This window comes from Littorina saxatilis, linkage group LG2 (genome assembly GCF_037325665.1).
Source record: "Littorina saxatilis isolate snail1 linkage group LG2, US_GU_Lsax_2.0, whole genome shotgun sequence".
NCBI classification, from domain to species: Eukaryota; Metazoa; Mollusca; class Gastropoda; order Littorinimorpha; family Littorinidae; genus Littorina; species Littorina saxatilis.
In genome coordinates this window covers 99007925-99026481 of record NC_090246.1, presented here as the reverse complement: position 1 = coordinate 99026481, position 18557 = coordinate 99007925, and the positions used below count along the sequence as shown (strand labels likewise).

General features: G+C 42.4%; 1 protein-coding gene across 1 annotated transcript in view; it reads left to right on the top strand.

The window, feature by feature from the left end:
* The first annotated feature begins 1983 nt into the window (after window positions 1-1983).
* Window positions 1984-18557, top strand: part of LOC138960288 (WD repeat-containing protein 86-like) — a 48732-nt gene continuing 32158 nt past the window's right edge. The window contains exon 1 of the mRNA XM_070332119.1: window positions 1984-2295. The gene's annotated coding sequence lies outside the window, so the exon portion shown is untranslated. The remainder of the gene's footprint in view (window positions 2296-18557) is intronic.

The window sequence follows — 18557 nt, the reverse complement described above, 5'->3', positions numbered from 1 at the left end:
TTCACATCAGGAAAGAAAGCAGTTTAAATATCTTTTTTGCAGACGGACATTGTTGTAAGTAACGAAAATAACTAATTATCATAAAACAACTGTGTGCTCTTCTGTGTCTGTGTATGTATTCAGGGCCGGATCACATCAGTTTTAAGGGGGGGGGGGGTGTTCCAAATTTCTTTTAGGGACAATTCGACTACACTAAGCGTTTAGTTGAGGGCGCGCGCCAAGCGTTCGTTCCTCCTAGGGGGGTCAGGGTGCATGCCCCCCCCCGGCCCCCCCCTTCCCCCCCAAAAAAAATGTTGATAAAAACAATGAAAATGGAGCAATCTGGTGCAATCTGAGCCAAGAAACTTCCCCTAATACACCTTCTAAAAAGTACATTGAAGAAGACAAATTTGGATCAAAACAAGGACAATTGACAGTTCTGGTGGAACCTGAGCCAGCAAATTACCCAACTACTTTCCAAAACCGTCACTTAGAATACAATAGGATCCGGGGTCATTCCCCCCCCCCCCCCCCCCCGTAAAATTTGGATACAAATTCATGGAAAATGGAGCAATCTGGTGCAATCTGAGCCATCAATTTTTCCTTTTTTTCAAATTTATCATTATTATTTTTTGGTTTTAAATCTTTTTTAGGCAAGGGGGGGAGGGTCCAAAAACCCCGGAACCCCCCCCCCCCTCCCCCTCGCTGGATCCGCCCCTGGTATTTTTGTGTGGGGTACGTATTTCTTAAATGGGGTACGTTCCACTGTGCATTCCTTTCCGGTGTCAACCATCCAGCACGTACTCCATCTTTCAACTCGAATACATAACGATGCATGATTTATGGGTCAGGCTTGCAAGTACGTGTGAGTGACTATGTTTTCGAGTGATTTTTTCCCGTGCAGTACTGTAAAACCTGTCAAAAGTTCTGTTGTTGTTGAAGAAAAGTTGTTATTTACACTTTTTTTTATCATTCTCTTTTGTTTTGTGTGTGTGTGTGTGTTACTGGGCCTTCTAATATCGTCATCGTGGCACAGAAGCCAAATGTATCTATATCTAGGCATTCTATCTACCTTCAAGAGGGCATGGGTTTACTGGTTTAAAAGAAAAAAACCCCGATTAGTCAAACGCTGTTAACGGATCGATTAGGAGCTGTAGAAAATGTTTTGGAATAAACGTTAAAAGAGATTGTGAGGCCGTTTTACTAAGATCAAAGGAAAAGACTGAAAGCGCACTAGCGCTGTCTTCTTCTTAGTAACTGCATGGTCTAAAATGTGTTGTTGGTTTTTTTTTTCGTTGAAGAAATTGACTAATCTGTCACAAAAGACTTAAAATAAGAGACAAATGCTAAAAATTACTGATCCCGCAAGTATGATGGCAGCTTTGTATATTTTTAGACTGGAAGGAAAGCGACAGACTCGTTACGTTTGGTGTCACACACAACAACTTCTGACGCGCTTTGGTGCCCTGACCCCCCGGGACCAACAAAAAATCGAGTATGACAACACACAACCAAAGAGAGAGAGAGAGAGAGAGAGAGAGAGAGAGAGAGAGAGAGAGAGAGAGAGAGAGAGAGAGAGAGAGAGAGAGAGAGAGAGAGAGAGAGAGAGAGAGAGAGAGAGAGAGAGAGAGAGAGAGAGAGACAGAGACAGAGACAGAGAGAGAGACAGAGAGAGACAGAGACAGAGACAGAGACAGAGACAGAGAGAGACAGAGACAGAGACAGAGACAGAGAGAGACAGAGACAGAGAGAGAGACAGAGACAGACAGACAGATACAGACACAGACAGACAGAGACCGGGAGACAGACAGACCGAGAGAGAGAGAGAGAGAGACAGACAGAGACAGACAGCGACAGACAGAGAGAGAGAGAGAGAGAGAGAGAGAGAGAGAGAGAGAGAGAGAGAGAGACAGACAGACAGACAGACAGACAGACAGGCAGAAAGACAGACAGACAGACAGACAGACAGAGCAGAGACAGAGACAGAGAGACACAGACAGAGACACAGACAGACAGAGACACAGACAGAGACCGACACAAACACAGACAGACACAGAGACAGAGAAACAGATTAGCTGCACATGTTCCAAATAATCCCAGCACATGCGCAAAGACACTGTGACTCTCTCTACTTTAAGTAGCACGTCACAACCGTAGCGCATTGTGAATGTCCGGTGAAACTGGTTCCACGGCATTACGGTCTACAGAAGCGGGATTTCTTATATTGACATTCCTGCTCTGGAAGCAGCTAACTGCGTTTCCAGAGAATTGTTGCAAGGACTGAGAAACGAGATAAACTGGTTTGGGACAGAGAAGGTGAGTGCAATCAATGGCTTTTATCATTGATTTTTGTGAATCTATTTGTAAATTAATTTCTATTTTCAGAGGATAAAACTATATTGAACATCCTTTTGATAGATATTTTGTGTGGCTGTTTCTCTTTTTGTTGACTGTTGTTATACCGGGGGCCCAGGTAGCTCAGTTGGTAGAGCACTGGACTTGTGATCGGAAGGTCGCAGGATCGAATTCGGGCCGGGACGGACACGGGTCAACTTTATGTGCAGACCCAGAGACGGAAGCCATGTCCCACCCCCGTGTCATCACAATGGTACGTACAAGACCTTGGTCATTCTGCCATAAGTGCAGGTGGCTGAATACACCTAAACACGCAGACACCTGGGTAGCGCGACTCCGTTGCTGCTAGCTTTCCACTGGGAGGAAGCGACCCGAATTTCCCAGCGATGGAACAATAAAGTAATGAAAATGAAAATGAAAAAAAAAAATATACACAACTGATTGCCCCCCAAACAAAAACAAAGAAACTAACAAACTGCAGATTCTTCAGGTTTTGCTGTTGTTGGTGATAGTAGTGATGGTTTCTTACCGCCGTTTGGGGTGGGGGTCGTTTTGGTTATTTGATGAGGTGTTTTCAGGAGGTGTGGTGGTGGTAGGTGGCGGGTTTGGTGGTAACAGTTTTGGGGAGAATGGACTGATGTGTGGTTGTTCTATTACTCAATGTGTTTTTAATAATTTCCAAGAATATTTCTAGAGATATTCATGTTGCATCTTTTTCAAAAGAAGATGTTGGAATCGGCTGAATTAAAGACATTTAAAGCACAATCGACCTTCGCCTTTCTGTGGCCAGGTCAGTAGGCAGTAATCACCAGTTAGGTCTAGCTGCCTCATGCAGTATGGATAGCGGTGCCATGACAAAAATACTCCCCCCCCCCCCCTATTGATCGCTGGGAGTCGAGACAAGCTGCGCTAACAGAGCCCTGCATCATTTATAGGAGCTCATTGCTCGACGTTACCCTGTCTCGAGCTACGCCAAAGATCACATGGCTTAATTTATCGTGTCATCATCAGTCTTGTCTTGTCAGAAATTACGCCAAAGATCACATGGCTTAATTAATCGTGTCATCAGTCTTGTCTTGTCAGAAATGAGATGGCTTACTCGTGTGATCTTTTGGCGCCTCTCCTCTCTCCACTCCTTCTCCACCAAACGAGAACCTCATACGTCACCCCCCCCCCCCCCCCCCCCCCCAAAAAAAAAAAAAACCAAAAAAAAAACCCAACAACAACAACCCCAAACCCACCCACCACTACCAACAACAAACAAACAAAAATCAAAAACATCAACTGACCAAGCAAAATCTGATCGACTTTGACCCAAAACAGTCTACTGGGGAAAAAAAATAAAAGAAAAAAAATTAACAAAAAAAAACAAAAAAAACAACAACAAAAATCATGATTGTATGACGTCATTCATCGACTTCCGCGCGGTATTTTGGAAACCCAGTGTACAGTTGCTAAGAAAACCATCGACCGTCGAAGATGAATTGTATGGACTGTTTTTCTCCTGAACACTATAGCACGGATCGAACATTGGCCTCTTCAAATGGTGAATAGCAACAATGCCTATAGTTTTTAGCGCCAGCAGCTTCAAGGGCAAGCATCACGCGATAGCTCTATCTGTGTCTATGTCTTCCTGGGTCTTTTGTGTGGCCGTCAAACTAAGAAGTAGATGGCGAAAAGCGAAAGAAAGAAACAAAGAAAATAAAAGAAAAAACCCAAGAAAAGGATTTTTTTATTTTTTTATTGATTAGAGTGCTGCGTATATCAATAAAAAAGAAGCAACAATTAACATATCTGTTTGATCTTCCTGAAGCGGGCATTACTTATCTGCGCTGTTTCAAAGAGTTGTTATTAAGTTACAGAACAAACAGTGTTCTCATACACGAACACATACAGAACAAAAACACAAGCACACCAACACAAACACACACATACACACACCAGTGACAGATATATAGATAACACAAGTGACAGATATATAGATAACACAAGTGACAGATATATAGATAACACAAGTGACAGATATATAGATAACACAAGTGACAGATATATAGATAACACAAGTGACAGATATATAGATAACACAAGTGACAGATATATAGATAACACAAGTGACAGATATATAGATAAGTATAGAGAGAGGGGGGCAGGTAGGAAGACAGTCGGACAGACAGATAGACAGACAGACAGACAGACAGACAGACAGACAGACAGACAGACAGACAGACAGATAGATACATACATAGATACATAGGTAGATCGATAGATAGATAGATCGATAGATAGGTAGATCGATAGATCGATAGATCGATAGATAGATAGATAGATAGATAGATAGATAGATAGATAGATAGATAGATAAAGATAGATAGAGAAAGTAAGAGAGAGAGAGAAGAGAGATTCTGCTCATGGACGCTCAAAAAAAAGAAGGAAAGACTGGAATAGAAAACAAATTGTTATTGATTTTGCTGTGCCACTCGGAACAATACGTAGAGGTTACACGCCGAGTCTCAGTGATTATCAAAAATAATGGTCGAAGTTAGCGGATCATGAAAAATGCGAGCTTTAGCGAGTTTTTTCATGACCGCGAACTGAGACCATTATCCCCGAGTACGCAGTACTAGGGTCCAACAGACTTTAAGTGTGTGTGTGTGTGTGTGTGTGTGTGTGTGTGTGTGTGTGTGTGTGTGTGTGTGTGTGTCTGTCTGTCTCGACTTAACAGCTTATTGCTGGGAAACTACTGGGCGCAGTTCGTTGAAAAGTTGATACACTAACTTGATAATAGGTCCGATTGATCGTATTAAAACTTCATAATGTTACCTGGGACCTAAATGCGAAATAAATCACAAAAGCCACTCTTAACGGTGGGAGTTTTTGCGGTGGGAGGCTGGTCGCTTTGCGAACAGCCTGAACTAAAGGGGAGACTTGAGCGGCGAACACGTCACGCAGTGACGAGAAAAGCATGATTTGCAAGCCAGACAACGGGTGGGAAAATGGTCTCGGCAAAGAAATTACAATGCAGGGTTTGGTCTCGGTGAAAAGGAGACAGAGAGCACGAGAGAGTCTATGGCCAAAATGATCGGGGTTCGATTCCCGGCATGGGCGTTCTATTTTTTTTTTTTTAATTCTTGTTTACTATTGTTTATTATGAACGTTTTAATGTTTAATTTTACTCTAATAGTTTTTTTAATTGTGAAAAATAAATAAATAATTTTTTTTTTGTTTTTTTGTTTTTTAAATCCAAGTGACCCGGGTTCGATTCCCGGCATGGGCGGTCTATTTTTTTTTTTTTTTTTTTTAATTCTTGTTTACTATTGTTTATTATGAACGTTTTAATGTTTTATTTTACTCAAATAATGTTTTTAATTGTGTAAAATATTTTTTTTTTTAAATCCACGTGCACAAGACAAAAACTTTCATACTGGGGGAGCGAGCCAGTCTGAAGAGTACTCAGGTCCAGCGCCAGCGTTTTTTATAATCACTGAGACGAGGTGTGTAACCTCTTTATTCCTCCTTTCTTCAGTTATTCAAAGAAAAGAGGAGTTTTTTTGCGAAAGTTTGATCGAATCCTATTTACTCAACCAGTCAACCTGCGCAGGCGATCGATTAATGCGCGGTTGTATAGTTCCGTGCAAATCATTCCATTCTGTTAACACTTCTTGTCAGTTTTCCTATTTTGGACTAAAATCAAGTACACAGATATGCTGTTATTCTGCTGTGGCGGCAAAGGCAGATATTGTGTGTTCTGTATATGTTTTGGTGTCGCTTAGGATAATGTTCTTTCGTCAAATGGGACTAGCAGACGAACTTTTGCACCCGTGTTCCAACGTTAAAAACTGTATGAAGTTCAGTTTTCTGGGGAAAATAGTGTATGAAACCGCTTTATGTTGTTTAAATTGATGAGATGTGTGCATTTGGTTGCGTGTGATCTGTTTATTAAATGAAATATTGTTGAAAACTGACCGTCGGATTGCAGTCTGTTGTCGAAGAAACTGAGTGAAAAGAAATTTGAAAGGGGAACTACTCTTGTCGCTAGACAAGGTATGAGAGTTACTTGCCTTGGGAATTTGCTTGTGATGAACGTTTGTGCACAGCAGACCTAGATTCAGAAAACAACCAAACTCATGGATTTTATATGGAGATTCATGTGTTCAAGCCTGTAGTTGTTAATTTAAATGCGGTATGTTTGTATTGTTTGCTCCAGAGATGTATACTTCGTACATTAGAGCGTTCGGAACTTTTCAGTCGCAAAAGTAGTACTGACGCAGAACAGCTTCTCAACCCATTGCGCTATCGAGGATTCAGGCTGTTGCTGGGTCGTTATTTGTTTGGTTGCTGGGTGTTTATCGAAAAATAACTAGCTCTACAAGTTTACAGAGGTAAAGAAGCAGAGGGGGGAATAATATGAGTTATTTCTAATATGCTGACTGTTAGCAAATGATAATAGACATGTCGAGAAAATCGATATCTACATGAGACGACAGGCATGGCATACTAAACTATTTGGATGGGTGGTGCCTTGCCGTTCTGTAAAACACCCATAGGCGAAACTGTATTTGTTTAGATGAAAAAGTGTATTATCTGATAACATTTGAAGTGTAACTCTTTAGAATAAGTCACGCTGATATTGTTAATTCAAATTTTTACTTCGTCTTATTTATAGTTAGGGTGATCAGCATTTAGCGGGCCACCTGGAATCAGTCTAAATCCAAATACAATTTCCATTTAAAAGGAAAATTAATTTGTCCTTGCCATGAGCACAGAAATAGGTGAAAACATTTACCACATATACCTGACTTAACCTTTTTATTCAGAATTCTTCTTCCCCTGGGCAAATGCAAATCAATAAATCAGTACGATCAAACGTCAGGTAGAACAGTGGCAAATCGGAGAGGTGAGGGGAAAGAGAGAGAGAGAGAGAGAGAGAGAGAGAGAGAGAGAGAGAGAGAGAGAGAGAGAGAGAGAGAGAGAGAGAGAGAGAGAGAGAGAGAGAGACAGATAGAGAGACACACAGAGAGACAGACAGACAGACAGACAGAGACAGAGAGAGAGAGAGAGAGAGAGCGCGAATGACAGAGACAGAGAGACAGACAGACAGAAAGACAGAGAGAGAGAAAGAGAGAAAGAGAGAGAGAGAGAGAGAGAGAGAGAGAGAGAGAGCGAGAGAGAGAGACTCAGACTCAGACTCAGAACTTTATTACAAAAGGATAAAGGTTTTAGGCAAAGCCTATTCTTCCAACCTGTCCTTTATACAACACTTAAAGACACATAAAGACAGAAGCACATTACAAATATAAATTCAATCATATAATATAACTTAATCATGATAGCTATCAGTTGTGTGAGAGAGAGAGAGAGAGAGAGATTGGTTAGTCGTAAACGCAAACAGACAAATACAGAGACACAAACATGGACGGACAGAGACAGACAATCTCTCCCTATCTCTGTTTCTCTCTCTCTCTCTCTCTCTCTCTCTCTCTCTCTCTCTCTCTCTCACACACACAACTGATAGCTATCATGATTAAGTTAACAGTCCCGCAGAAACGCTTGATTTAGGCCGACGTCAATACCAGTCGGAGGGAGGAAAAGCCCATAGAGAAACACGAAAATATACGGTCACGCTTGACTCGGGCGATTCCGAATGCGTCGTCATTTAGAGAAAAAAAGCTCTTTTAAAAATAAACAAATCAAGATATTGTTCCTGGTAATGGGCTAGCGTGCGCCTTCTTATCATGTATTATGCATGGCTACTCGATCAGCGTAGCTAGAGGATTTTAAAAAGGAAATATGTTCAACAATAGTGTGTGACTTACATCAGAACAGGAGGTGGTCCATATTGGGAGCCGGTCCATACCAGGCAACCTTCCCCTATCACATTTGGAGTACAGTTTAATGGTGGGAAGGGGGGGGTAGGGGACAGAGCAAGAGAGAGAGAGAGAGAGAGAGAGAGAGAGAGCGAGAGAGAGAGAGAGACAGAGAGACAGAGACAGAGACAGAGAGAGAAAGAGTAGAAGGAGAGAGAGAAATAGAGATAGATAGACAGACAGACAGACAGACATAAACAGACATTGAGACATTCTGACAGACAGACAGACAGACAGACACATTGACAGAGTCAGAGAGGATGCAGGGCCAGGTTGCTGGGAATAAGTTAAGAACCATTTGTCTTATGCACTGACCGAATAAAGATGCAGTTTTCTGTACAATTCTCACGCCATTTGAGTTCTTACCTGCACCGCGGTCAGGGTCCATTTGAGGTAACAAAGGTGTCTATCGAAGCGTGGAGCTGGCACGATTAAAATCACATCAAAGGTATCAACTATCATGATGAACACTGTGGGGGCATTCACCTTGTGGAATGTGTTATTTTTCTCGGTTAATTATTGGCTGAGATGTTTAAATACGAGAACGATATTTTTCCATTGAAATGTACTCATTTAATTGAGAAGATAGTGCCTTTTCGTTATTGTTATCATGTCTGCGGACAAGTTGAACTGGAAAACCGGTGGTGATTCTATTTTAAGTGAGTGCTACTCAATATTTTGGATTTTGTCTAGCTTCAAGTGGACCCCCCCCCCCCCCCCCCTTCCTTATGCCCAATCTATCTCTCCTCTGTCTTCATTTCTCAGAAATCCCATTATCTGGGTCACAGGATTAAAGCCAAGCGAAATCCTGTCTCTCTCTTCCTCCCCCCCCCTCCTCTCTCCCTCTCTCTCTCTATCTCTCTCACCCATTTTCACTTACCTCTGGGACAGCTTTCTGCAGGAAACAAAGCTAATCTGATCTCTTTGATTCATTCGGTCTCTGTCTTTGTCTGCCTGTGTGTCTATCTGGCTATGTGTGTGCCCCCTCTCTCTCTCTCTCTCTCCCCCCTTCTCTCTCCCCTCTCTCTCTCTCTCTCTCCCTGTCACTCCCTCTCCCCCTCTCTCTCTCTCTCTCTCTCTCCCACCCTCTCTTTATGTCTCAGACAAAATATTGTTGAAGTTCAATCTGTGTCAGGCAACTCAATCCAACGAAACAGGACATGGACGGCAGATTCAGCCTACTTTCAAATGTACCATCAATAGTTGATGCTGACTGTCACACAGAGGCACCCATTGGAACCAGGGCCGAGATAAAGCACAGACGGCGTATTATGCAAATAACTCTGCTCTTTAGTGCGTGTACAAGAGAGAGCAAGCGAATGTCACTTCCAAGATATCTCGATAACAGCTGCATCCTAATGAAACTCACGCTGCAAGAGCAATGCCGGTCGTCCGTTGTTTACTGAACTTGTTTACTTCACAGAACACGCACATTAGATCACATGACAGATTGGGCATACTGATTAAGAACTATGCCCAAGAAATTTAGTTTAGGTTACACAGGTCAACGTTCTGGTGGATATTTTGTTTGTTCAGTCATTAAACGTTCGAGTACTTACCCTTTTTGGGTTTATTTAAAAAAAATAATTATTCTTGATTTTGGAATGTAAAAAGTCTTTCTGTTTCGGATTTTGCCTGAAGTGATTTTCTTGACTGCAACCCGTTTTTGGACTGTTTTGTCTGTGTGCAACACATCGTGGAGCTTAGTTCTGATGATTGTCTCATTATCATTTGTATGTTATTCACTGACTTCAAAGACGACCGGCACGGTTGGCCGAGTGGTAAGGCGTTCGAACCCCGGCCGGGTCATACCTAAGACTTTAAAATTGGCAATCTAGTGGCTGCTCCGCCTGGCGTCTGGCATTATGGGGTTAGTGCTAGGACTGGTTGGTCCGGTGTCAGAATAATGTGACTGGGTGAGACACGAAGCCTGTGCTGCGACTTCTGTGGCGCACGTTATATGTCAAAGCAGCACCGCCCTGATATGGCCCTTCGTGGTCGGCTGGGCGTTAAGCAAACAAACAAACAAACAAACTTCAAAGACGACTAGGCCGACGTGCAAGTGAATATTCTTGTGTTAAAGGCACAGTCAGCCTCCCGTAACAGACACTGTCAGGCTTTTACACACAGTACAAACACCCTTTCGTTTAAACACTCACCACTTGAGAACATCATAGGTGCCCTACGTAAAGAGCGAGCAATTTTCAAAGAAATTACTTGTGCGTGGCCAGCCGGATTGTTCAGTACCACAATCGGTATCTAAATAATAAACTGACAGCTTGTTACACAAACATTCTTAAATCATAAAAGAATTATTTTCTCATCAAGACAAGATCAGTACAATTCGAAGTTTTGAAAGTTTGAAACAAGAAAAGCCCGGAAACGTGTCACGCAAAACGTGTTTTGCATAGCAGACGATGGTTCTGCATAGTGCCAGTTCCTTTGAACGGTCGACCGCCACCGCTCAGTTCGTGTGACTCGCAGCCTAATTGTTGCGTTTTAGATTCAGAGGTACACAATAACGTGTTATTGCAGATAAGCTTACAGCGAGTCGCATTGAAATCACAAACTGACGACTAAATTGTGAAGAAAAAGAAACTGGATCACACGGGTTCACGATGGCTCAGGGGTAAGACAAACCACGCAAAAATAAATTCTTTGAACATTGCTCGCTTTTTACGGAGGGCACGTAGGATGTTCTCAAGCGAATGTTAAATGCAAGGGTGTTTGTACTGTGTGTAAAAGCCTGACAGTGTCTGTGATGGTTTACGGGAGGCTGACTGTAAACGAACCAATAACGAAAATGAGTTGTTTTCATGTTTCTGAAAGGCATTAACATTAATTCGCGGGACAGCTTCTGTGTCTAGATTAAACATATACCAGGACAGTGAATAGGGGTGATCGTCCTTTGTTTTCTACGTTTTAAATCCGGCTGTGTGCTCACATACTAAAGATCGTTCGCACGAAGATTAGGCTTATGTGAAAGATTTTATTTCTGGTGAAGAAGACAACATTATATAGAGCATCAAGCTCACTCTTTGGTGACCTTAGTGAGGGAAGAAAAATTGCTGCCGTGGCGAATTTTGATTTGAAGACGTCACGTGAAAATAAGAGATAGCTGCTGCGTCCTGGCTAAGCTTACTGTCGAAGACCTGTTATTGTCACCCATTGTTTTCTTGAAGTTAGTTGTAAATCACACACGTATTATTTCAATGAGAACCTCCAGATAACTTGACTGCTGTATCCCGATGAAGGTCTGGTTGGTAATTGAGGTAGCTCGCTGTTGAATGAGCGCTTCTGGGGTGATAACGCGAGACAACTCCTGTGATCTTGCCGCGAGGTGGCGCCAGTTACCAGCCGAAAGAAAGAAGGGGCATAACCTCACCAGAACTGACCATTGTCTGTTTACCGTATAAAATGCACGACTTACACACGAACAGTTACCAAACCGATATGCTATTTGGAACCAATGCCATTTTTTTTCCTTTCTCGTGTGATCTTGCCGCGAGGTGGCGCCAGTTACCAGCCGAAAGAAAGAGGGGGCATAACCTCACCAGAACCGCCTATTCTAAAGTCGTTTTCAAAGAACAAGGCTAGCATTCAAGACACCCCCCCCCCTCCACCCCATCCCACCCCACCCCACCCCGTTTTACGACTGCAGGAAAATGAGGAGACTAAAATCAGGCCACCTCAATACTTAGGTTAAGTAGTTAACCCGAAAGTAAACGCATGCAATATTTTATAATCATGGTTGCAGCTTTGCCAATCTTGCACTAAGGGACTTAACCAGTTCTTCATCATGTGTTTAGTTGAAGTATTTTACCTGAAGAACGCGATGCCTTTGCCCTTTTTAACTTTCAGTCGTTTAAGCTGTTTTCACTTTCATCCTCGCACCCGCCCTCCTCCCCCCCCCCCCCCCCACCCCAGCCACCCACATAGTACACTGGCCGAATTAGTTAAACCGGTCTCCAATTTCGTTGCTGTATTTTAAGGCGATCCTTAATTCAGCCCGAAGTCGACTTCGCGCAGACTTTGCGAAGTCTTTTTACCGAAAACTTCGTACTAAAGCTTCGTGCGGCCAGCTTTGTGTAGTCAACTTGGCCCAGTTAAGGACAGGCTTTAACCTGTGTTACTGCTTCCAATTGTGCATCGTCGTTCTCCCCTCACAAAACTTAAGACAGAAGATTCCGTCTACCTCCATTCCGCCGACCTACCCTATCCTCTCAGTCACAAAAGTAAAAATGAATAAATGACCGCTGCCAACCACCCTGTCCCGTTCGTCTCTACCTTCAATAATACCTCCCCCACAACACGTTTCCGTGCTCCGTATTACTACAAAATTGCTTTAAAGACGAAGTATGAAGGCATGCGAATTTGCTGATTAGGCTGCCTTTGAAGCGTGCCAGTGACGTCATACGCATTCCGCCAATCCTCTGTAAGTGACGCAGTCTGATTATGAGGTTCGTGGGATGACGGGGGAATGCAATGTCTGTCTGTACACAGAGAGTCGATACATCAATAACGGCTTTTTGCCTTTGATATTGATCTGTGTGGGTTACCCTATGTTGTCATCTAGTGAATGAGATAGAAGAAAGGAAGATAGAAGAATGTAGGTTTACTGGGCGCAGGGGCGGAAAACGTAGAGCTCGGTTGATATTGAAGTTGCAATTCTCATCATTTGAGATGGGAAAGATGATAGAAGAACCTACGTTTGAAGTAAAGGATTGAGCTATCCTACATTCTGAATGTACTACTCTACAGCTTCACTGCTATATTAGTGCCCCCCCCCCCCCCCCACGCCAGTCACCCATCCCCTCCCCCGTCAGGTGCCCGTGCAAAGATCCCAAAACCAAGAACCTCTCCTCACTTCAGCAAATTGTATACAGTACCGCACTCAAGATCGATAAACACGGTCACGAGCCAGTACATTTTTATGTCATCCTATCCCACACAGTATTTTCAGAAGTCTTGTCAAATGTAATACAAGCGTATCAGACACCTTCAACCAAGAATCAAGAACGAAATCATCCCTCTTCACTCTTCCCTCCGGACACTTCTTCCAACTCAGCAAACAGTACAGCCCTCCAGATCTATAAACACGAAGGTCCCCAGCCAGCAATCAATGCAAAGGTGGGCTGACGTGACGCGAGGGGGACCAGGGTAAAGGCGTGTAGACAAAGAAAAGAACACGGGTAGAAGCCGTGTTTTTCTACCCGGCTACCAACAGCGACAGGACTGTTGAGGTTGACAAAATCAATTTCTCCCTCGCTGTTCAGCAACGACAGAACAATGGCGGCTGTCCCATGACACCAGGATGTTGTGGCGTTGTTAAGGTAACATAGAACATGGTGGTATATGTACCAGCTAGGAACCCCTTATCTCTGCTTCCCCCTCTCTCTCCTCTTTGACTCGTGTTTCCTTGCTTTTAGATCTGTCTGCGGCTTTTGATACGATAGACCATGACATTCTTTTTTTATCGTCTAGAGCACTACTTTGGCATTAGCGAGATGGCTCTCTCTTGGATTCAAAATTATCTCTCAGACAGGAAACAGTTTGTTCTGATCGATGGCCAACAATCTGCTGAAACCTCTCTTGTGTTTGGTGTTCCTCAAGGTTCTGTGTTAGGCCCGGTGCTGTTCATTATGTACACAGCACCGCTGACAACTCTCATAGAGAATCATTGTGTGCTACACGAAATCTTCGCAGATGATACGCAGATCAGTCATTCCGCATCACATGACAAGTACCCAGATTTGGTTCTGTCGCTACAGGAGTGTGTGAGAGATGTCGGGGCATGGATGGAAGAGAACAAACTCAAACTAAATGACGACAAAACTGAAGCCATGCGTTTTTCATACTCCACCCCTACCCATGCTAAGTCTATTTCAGAACTCCCACAGGCCATCTCTTTGAACAATATTGACATCAAGTTCTCGGATACATCCCGTGATCTCGGAGTCTTTTTTGACAAAGATCTTAGCATGAAACAGCATGTAGTCCAAACATGTAAAGCAGCGCGAATGGAGATCCGGCGTATAGGTTCCATTCGACAGTACCTTACCGAAGACGCAACCAAAAGACTAGTCTGTTCCAGCATACTCTCTAGATTAGACTACTGTAATTCACTGCTCGCTGAATGTCCCAAATCTGTCACCAAGCCCCTGCAACTAGTCCAGAACGCTGCCGCTAGACTCGTGTTTCGAACACCTATGAAACAAAGCGTCACGCCTCTACTCAAACAGCTACATTGGCTTCCAGTCGAACAAAGAATTTAATACAAGATCTGCTGCATATTCTATCAAATTGCCGCGGGCACGGCTCCACAGTACCTGTCCGATCTCGTGCAGAAAAACAATCCTGAAAGGGTTGTCCGCTCTGCCTCCCAAAATAAATTTGTCAAAGCTCATAAGTATCAGAGGGACGATCATGGTGGCCGCTGTCTTTCAGTCGCAGCTGATCATATCTGAAACAAACTCCCTTTGTCTCTACGTCTCAGTCCATCTCTGCCTTCTTTCAAGGCAAATCTCAAGACTCACCTCTTCAGAGAAGCATTCTAGAAGGTTAATGTTGATGATGTAGTTGTCGCGACCCTGTGAATGTGCACTTTTCGGATGAACAATGTTTACTGTGTGTGTGTGTGTGTGTGTGTGTGTGTGTGTGTGTGTGTGTGTGTGTGTGTGTATACTGAGAGTTCGTTCCTGTAAGAGCCTCTGGATTTTTGTAACATTTATGTTGTTTTTGGTTTTGTTGTAAAGTGTTTACGATTGTGTTCTATTCCGTCAATGGAGTCATTCTGGTAATGATGTTGTTAAAGTTGCTTTTGTAAAGCGCTTTGTGTGTTCGAAAGCGCTATAGAAATCACCATTATTATTATTATTCATTAGAGGCGTAGGTTCAGGCACCTGTTGGTTTGATATGGTATAATATAATGCCAACCGTCAGTGCAAGACAATCATGTATGCCATTTATCCCAAAACATTACAGTATGTATCTTACTGTGGTGGTTTTATTTTTTTATTTGTGTTGTCTATGTTTTTCTATTGCTTCTTCTTGTTTTATGTTTGTACAAAGGTTAAAATGTAAAACAGGCTAACAAAAAGACACCGGCACGGTTGGCCTAGTGGTAAGGCGTCCGCCTCGTGATCGGGAGGTCGTGGGTTCGAACCCCGGCCGGGTCATACCTAAGACTTTAAAATTGGCAATCTAGTGGCTGCTCCGCCTGGCGTCTGGCATTATGGGGTTAGTGCTAGGACTGGTTGGTCCGGTGTCAGAATAATGTGACTGGGTGAGACATGAAGCCTGTGCTGCGACTTCTGTCTTGTGTGTGGCGCACGTTAAATGTCAAAGCAGCACCGCCCTGATATGGCCCTTCGTGGTCGGCTGGGCGTAAAGCAAACAAACAAACAAACAAATAACAAAAAGACCCTTTTCTCTGCCCCAACACATCTCTCCTCTCCTCTCCTCTCCCTCCCTTTTGATTAGGATTCCCTGTGGTTTTATATGGCTTAATATCCGATATGGCAGGTACCCACCCGTGAACATGGCGATATATTGTGTACCAGCTAGAATCTGTCATCTCAGTTCCACCTCTCTCTCCTCTCCCATTCCCTTTGACCTCTGTTACCTTGACCCATGTCAAGGTCCAGGGACCTGAAGGATTTATACGGTTTATAGTCAGTCGGCTAAGGACCGTTTTGGTTACTTTTTGGCGTCACGTTATACGTTAGCAAACACTTTTTTCTGATAGATTTTAACACCACAACACTAAATCGAAAGTTTTGGGGCAATATTCCAAACCACCGGTGAGAAAAACGTTGGTTTGTGTGTATGTTTTCCTTCTTTGGCGTTACTATTCTTGTTTTGAGGGTTGGGTTCATAAAACGGACATAAAACTTAAACCGCTTGACAGAAATTATATAACTGTAAATCATTCGAAAGGGAAGGCATTCATGTACACGTTTGTGCCACTTAAAGTGACGTCATTATCTGTTTGTTTTTGTGAAATTGACAAGAAGAGCGGGGTAGTAGTTGCGCTGAGAAGGATAGCACGCTTTTCTGTACCGCTTTTCGTTTTAACTTTCTGAGCGTGTTTTTAATCCAAACATATCATATCTATATGTTTTTGGAATCAGGAACCGACAAGGAATAAGATGAAAGTGTTTTTAAATTGATTTCGACAATTTAATTTTGATAATAATTTTTAAATTTTTAATTTTTAGAGCTTGTTTTTAATCCAAATATAACATATTTATATGTTTTTGGAATCAGAAAATGATGGACAATACGATGAACGTAAATATGGATCGTTTTATAAAAATTTTTTTTTTTTTTACAATTTTCAGATTTTTAATGACCAAAGTCATCAATAAATTTTTAAGCCACCAAACTGAAATGCAATAGCGAAGTCTGGGCTTTGTCGAAAATTACTTGACCAAAATTTCAACCAATTTGGTTGAAAAATGAGAGGGTGACAGTGCCGCCTCAACTTTCACGAAAAGCCGGATATGACGTCATCAAATACATTTATCAAAAAACTGAAAAAAACGTCTGGGGATATCATACCCAGGAACTCTCATGTCAAATTTCATAAAGATCGGTCCAGTAGTTTAGTCTAAATCGCTCTACACATACACACACACAGACACACACACGCACATACACCACGACCCTCGTCTCGATTCCCCGCTCTACGTTAAAACATTTAGTCAAAACTTGACTAAATGTAACAAGTCGCGTAAGGCGAAAATACAACATTTAGTCAAGTAGCTGTCGAACTCACAGAATGAAACTGAACGCAATGCCATTTTTCATCAAGACCGTATACTCGTAGCATCGTCAGTCCACCGCTCATGGCAAAGGCAGTGAAATTGACAAGAAGAGCGGGGTAGTAGTTGCGCTAAGAAGGATAGCACGCTTTTCTGTACCTCTCTTTGTTTTAACTTTCTGAGCGTGTTTTTAATCCAAACATATCATATCTATATGTTTTTGGAATCAGGAACCGACAAGGAATAAGATGAAAGTGTTTTTAAATTGATTTGGACAATTTAATTTTGATAATAAGTTTTATATATTTAATTTTCAGAGCTTGTTTTTAATCCAAATATAACATATTTATATGTTTTTGGAATCAGCAAATGATGGAGAATAAGATAAACGTAAATTTGGATCGTTTTATAAATTTTTAATTTTTTTTTACAATTTTCAGATTTTTAATGACCAAAGTCATTAATTAATTTTTAAGCCACCAAGCTGAAATGCAATACCGAATCCCGGGCTTCGTCGAAGATTACTTGACCAAAATTTCAACCAATTTGGTTGAAAAATGAGGGCGTGACAGTGCCGCCTCAACTTTCACGAAAAGCCGGATATGACGTCATCAAAGACATTTATAAAAAAAATGAAAAAGACATTCGGGGATTTCATACCCAGGAACTCTCATGTCAAATTTCATAAAGATCGGTCCAGTAGTTTATACACAAACATACCGACAAAATGACAGACATACACACAGTGAGACAAACCGACACAGAAACCCCCACACATGCACGCACGCACTTATGTACGCAAACAAAGACGTAGAGATGCTTATAGAGAAACACTTACGCAACCAAAAAAACACGCACACAAACACACAGACAGACAAACTTCATTCTTGGTAGAGAAATGCATTTCTTTCTGTATTGCTTTCTCTTTAATGCACCTACCTCGCAGAGAGAGAGAGAGAGAGAGAGAGAGAGAGAGAGAGAGAGAGAGAGAGAGAGAGAGAGAGAGAGAGAGAGAGAGAGAGAGAGAGAGAGAGAGAGAGAGAGAGAGAGAGAGAGAGAGAGAGAGAGACACACACAGACAGACAGACAAAGACACAGAGAGAAAGAGATAGACAGACAGAGGGAGAGACAAACAGACGAACACACAGACAGACATAGACAAACACACAAACAAAGACACACAGACAGACTTCACTATTGTATGTGCAAGTAATTTTGTTAAACCACACGTTACGTTCACCACTGAACGTGAAACCATGTAAAACGTAAGGCATTTTACTTGCTGTCTGATGGCAAAAATCTTTAGCTTTCGTTTAAGGTATAATTTGCTTATATCCGTATGCAGTCAAGCGGTACATGACGGTTTTTTGTAACCTACCCCCTGCGTCATGGCTGCATTTTTGCAGAATATGGGTCATGTTACAAAAACGCTTCTCATTCTTAGGTGGTTGGGTTTAGCCATTTGTCGTTTACCGAACTGTGGCTGCAAATAAAACGAACTTTCCAAAAAACATAATATCTAATGTGACCACCAAAAGTAACCTTTCCACTATAGCCAGCCAGGTGACTATTAGTGTCACCTGCAGCAGCTAAC